General features: G+C 57.2%; 2 non-coding genes and 1 pseudogene across 2 annotated transcripts; all 3 read right to left on the bottom strand.

Moving 5' to 3' along the window:
- LOC144413546 (large subunit ribosomal RNA) overlaps positions 1 to 777 on the bottom strand; it is a 3,690-nt pseudogene extending 2,913 nt beyond the window's left edge.
- Positions 778 to 1,065: 288 nt separating this feature from the next.
- On the bottom strand, positions 1,066 to 1,219 carry LOC144413211 (5.8S ribosomal RNA). Its single transcript, XR_013469248.1, has one exon. It is a non-coding gene; the product is annotated as a 5.8S ribosomal RNA (ribosomal RNA).
- A 298-nt stretch (positions 1,220 to 1,517) lies between these two features.
- On the bottom strand, positions 1,518 to 3,288 carry LOC144413403 (small subunit ribosomal RNA). The gene has a single exon (XR_013469437.1). It is a non-coding gene; the product is annotated as a small subunit ribosomal RNA (ribosomal RNA).
- Between the last annotated feature and the right edge of the window lie 1,712 nt (positions 3,289 to 5,000).

Raw genomic sequence — 5,000 nt, 5'->3', positions numbered from 1 at the left:
GGCGCGCCACCGAAGCGGCAGCCCGCCGAACACCGGCACTGCGTACAGTGCAGGCGAACGACAAGCCAGCCGAACGGCGACGGCCGCACACAGAGAGCGCGCGGCATCCTTTCCTCGATCCGCCGCCGGGCCGCACCGCCCGCGCGCTGTAACACCCCCGCCGGAGCGGAGGCCACCTTCGCGCGGGGACTTAGACCGACGGCAAACCGGTCGTGACCCGCGCCGGTCGCTAGTGCGCTGAGACGGTGCGCGAGCCGACTCGGCAGCGGCGCCTTAAGCGTCCGCGAACCGAGACGGCGCGCCCCCGCACCCAACTGAAAGCGAGCCGGCGACCTGACGGGCCCTCCCGTTTGCCTCTCAACGGTTTCACGTACTCTTGAACTCTCTCTTCAAAGTGCTTTTCAACTTTCCCTCACGGTACTTGTCCGCTATCGGTCTCGCGACCGTATTTAGTCTTAGGTGGAGTTTACCACCCGCTTTGGGCTGCATTCCCAAACAACCCGACTCCGAGAAGACCCGAAGCGGCCAAGGCAAGCGCCCCTATGGGCCTAACACCCGCCGTGGGACGAGGCCTCGATCAGAAGGACACCGGCGCTCGCCGTCAGCCGCACTGGGACTTCCGTACGTCACAACTCGGCGCGCTCGAAAAGCGCGCAGATTCGACGCTGGACTCTTCCCGGTTCACTCGCCGTTACTCAGGGAATCCCTGTTGGTTTCTTTTCCTCCGCTTAATAATATGCTTAAATTCAGCGGGTGCTCTCGCCTGAACTCAGGTCGTATGTGTCAAGCGGGCCGCTTCTTACACGGCCCGCTGGCATCGCAAGTCGTCGCCGCCGGCGCCGACCGAGCGCGTACCGTCGCCGCCTTGGCCCACGGTCGGTCTTGATCTCGTGACCGGACCGACCGACCTGGACCCGCCCCTCGAACGTAGTTGAACACGTCGAGGGGCCGGCGGTGTACGGGACACGCGGTCGCGCCGAGAAAGCTCGGCGACCGCTTCAACTTGGGGCGACGCCCGGCCGTCTTCGCAGAGGCCAGGCGACGGCCCTCGGGTGAGGACGAACGCGACCCTGAGGCAGACGCGGTCCCGGGATTGACCCGAGACCGCAATTCGCGTTCAGAAGGTCGACGTTCAATGTGTTCTGCAATTCACATTACTTCTCGCACTTGGCTGCGTCCTTCATCGACTCGCGAGCCGAGTGATCCACCGTTAAGAGTCGTCCTCGACGTTTCGCCCGGCGCCGAAGCGCGCGGACGTCACACTGTGGGATCGACCACAAAACCACCACCGACAACAACTGCACAAAAACACCAACAAACGGCGCCGAGCGACCGCCGGGCTGGGCCGGCGGCACATCGAGCGCGGTGCCCAGAAGCCACCACCGCACTCGGCTGCCTTGCTATGCCAACGTGTTACGCGTGTCGCACGGGGCGGAACCCCGATTGACGGCCGCCCTCTCGGCGGCACCCAAAGACAATTAAGTGCGCGGTCGGCCGGGGCCTACCACCACCTTCGGTAATGATCCTTCCGCAGGTTCACCTACGGAAACCTTGTTACGACTTTTACTTCCTCTAAATGATCAAGTTTGATCGTCTTCTCGACACGCCGACGCGGCCGTTGCCAGCCGCGACGGGGCCGATCCAAGGATCTCACTAAACCATTCAATCGGTAGTAGCGACGGGCGGTGTGTACAAAGGGCAGGGACGTAATCAACGCAAGTTGATGACTTGCGCTTACTGGGAATTCCTCGTTCAAGGGAAACAATTGCAAGTCCCTATCCCAATCACGAATGAGGTTCAACGGGTTACCCGGACCTTTCGGCCTAGGTTAGACACTCGCTGCTTCACTCAGTGTAGCGCGCGTGCGGCCCCGGACATCTAAGGGCATCACAGACCTGTTATTGCTCAATCTCGTGTGGCTAAACGCCACTAGTCCCTCTAAGAAGTTAGACGCCGACCGAGAAGGTCGCGTAACTATTTAGCATGCCAGAGTCTCGTTCGTTATCGGAATTAACCAGACAAATCGCTCCACCAACTAAGAACGGCCATGCACCACCACCCACAGAATCAAGAAAGAGCTCTCAATCTGTCAATCCTACCTGTGTCCGGGCCGGGTGAGTTTCCCCGCGTTGAGTCAAATTAAGCCGCAGGCTCCACTCCTGGTGGTGCCCTTCCGTCAATTCCTTTAAGTTTCAGCTTTGCAACCATACTTCCCCCGGAACCCAAAGACTTTGGTTTCCCGGAAGCTGCCGGAAAGGTCGTCATGGTAACGCCTCCCGATCGCTAGTTGGCATCGTTTATAGTCAGAACTAGGACGGTATCTGATCGTCCTCGAACCTCTGACTTTCGCTCTTGATTAAAGAAAACATTCTTGGCGAATGCTTTCGCAGTAGTTCGTCTTCCGCCGATCCAAGAATTTCACCTCTAACGGCAGAGTACGGACGCCCCCGTCTGTCCCTCTTAATCATTACCTCGTGCTCCGAAAACCAACAAAATAGAACCGAGGTCCTATTCCATTATTCCATGCAACACTATGCAGGCGAACAGCCTGCTTTGAACACTCTAATTTTTTCAAAGTAAACTTATCGGCCACCGCCGACACTCAGTCAAGAGCACCGACGGAGAACCGAAGGTGAGGCGAACGCAACCAGTGACACGCCTTGCGACGGACCGGCGGCGCTCGCCCAAAATCCAACTACGAGCTTTTCAACCGCAACAACTGGCACCAGACTTGCCCTCCAATGGATACTCGTTAAGAGTTTTAGGATGTACTCATTCCAATTACAGGGCCTCGTTAGAGTCCTGTATTGTTATTTTTCGTCACTACCTCCCCGTGTCGGGAATGGGTAATTTGCGCGCCTGCTGCCTTCCTTGGATGTGGTAGCCGTTTCTCAGGCTCCCTCTCCGGAATCGAACCCTGATTCCCCGTTACCCGTTATCACAAAGGTAGGCACGTAGCGTACCTTCGACAGTTGATAGGGCAGACACTTGAATGATACGTCGTCGGTGCAGAGACCGTACGATCCGCGTGGTTATCCAGAGTCATCAAACGTCACAGGACGAACCCGGTCGGTTTTGATCTGATAAAAGCGCGCCTCCCGAAGTCGGCGCTTAATGCATGTATTAGCTCTAGAATTACCACAGTTATCCACTTCGCTTACGAGACCAAATAAACCAAGACTGATTTAATGAGCCATTCGCAGTTTCGCTTAACGAGAACTCGTACTTGCACCTGCATGGCTTAATCTTTGAGACAAGCATATCACTACTGGCAGGATCAACCAGATAGCTGCGACAGCTGCGCTCGGCCCTTGCTGGGCCGCCCGGCGCGTGCTCGTCGCATTCGTTTAAGACCGAGGCGATCGCCTGCGGCCGTTCTCAGCTTCGACAGTCGCTGGCCGCGACGTCCACGCTCTCGCCGGCAGTGCCAGGCGGAGCGATTTGCGTTTTTTCTTTGCTCGCCCTCTCTCGGGCTCGATCCATTCAGTTTCGCACAAACAAGAGCTCTGCCGGCCGCCTGCAGTGGTGCCTAAAACCCGGGCATAACAATGCGACCGTTCTGCTAGGCCGACAAGCGCTCAAGCCAGACGCTCGATCGAACGCCCCCTACATATTAGTCGAGACAACGGCTCGCTCATTAGCATCGCGTTTGTACTTTAACTTTTTTTGGCTCGGCTTCTTTCGACGCCGATGCCGGCGACGCAGCACTCTCTCGCCCGCCAGCCACCGAGAAAAGGGTGCGCTCCGACCGGCCCCGCACCGCTCTTTCTTAGCTCATTCGAAATTACTGTCTTTCGCTCTGACATGCCTTACCTAGGGTTAGGTTAGTATGCTTGCACGTTTGTACTTTAACTTTTTTCGGCTCGGCTTCTTTCGACGCCGATGCCGGCGACGCAGCACTCTCTCGCCCGCCAGCCACCGAGAAAAGGGTGCGCTCCGACCGGCCCCGCACCGCTCTTTCTTGGCTCATTCGAGTTTACTGTCTTTCGCTCTGACATGCCTTACCTAGGGTTAGGTTAGTATGCTTGCACGTTTGTACTTTAACTTTTTTCGGCTCGGCTTCTTTCGACGCCGATGCCGGCGACGCAGCACTCTCTCGCCCGCCAGCCACCGAGAAAAGGGTGCGCTCCGACCGGCCCCGCACCGCTCTTTCTTGGCTCATTCGAAATTACTGTCTTTCGCTCTGACATGCCTTACCTAGGGTTAGGTTAGTATGCTTGCACGTTTGTACTTTAACTTTTTTCGGCTCGGCTTCTTTCGACGCCGATGCCGGCGACGCAGCACTCTCTCGCCCGCCAGCCACCGAGAAAAGGGTGCGCTCCGACCGGCCCCGCACCGCTCTTTCTTGGCTCATTCGAGTTTACTGTCTTTCGCTCTGACATGCCTTACCTAGGGTTAGGTTAGTATGCTTGCACGTTTGTACTTTAACTTTTTTCGGCTCGGCTTCTTTCGACGCCGATGCCGGCGACGCAGCACTCTCTCGCCCGCCAGCCACCGAGAAAAGGGTGCGCTCCGACCGGCCCCGCACCGCTCTTTCTTGGCTCATTCGAAATTACTGTCTTTCGCTCTGACATGCCTTACCTAGGGTTAGGTTAGTATGCTTGCACGTTTGTACTTTAACTTTTTTCGGCTCGGCTTCTTTCGACGCCGATGCCGGCGACGCAGCACTCTCTCGCCCGCCAGCCACCGAGAAAAGGGTGCGCTCCGACCGGCCCCGCACCGCTCTTTCTTGGCTCATTCGAAATTACTGTCTTTCGCTCTGACATGCCTTACCTAGGGTTAGGTTAGTATGCTTGCACGTTTGTACTTTAACTTTTTTCGGCTCGGCTTCTTTCGACGCCGATGCCGGCGACGCAGCACTCTCTCGCCCGCCAGCCACCGAGAAAAGGGTGCGCTCCGACCGGCCCCGCACCGCTCTTTCTTGGCTCATTCGAGTTTACTGTCTTTCGCTCTGACATGCCTTACCTAGGGTTAGGTTAGTATGCTTGCACGTTTGTACT

Source organism: Styela clava, chromosome 15 (assembly GCF_964204865.1).
Source record: "Styela clava chromosome 15, kaStyClav1.hap1.2, whole genome shotgun sequence".
NCBI classification, from domain to species: domain Eukaryota; kingdom Metazoa; phylum Chordata; class Ascidiacea; order Stolidobranchia; family Styelidae; genus Styela; species Styela clava.
This window is presented reverse-complemented; position numbering and strand designations above follow the sequence as displayed.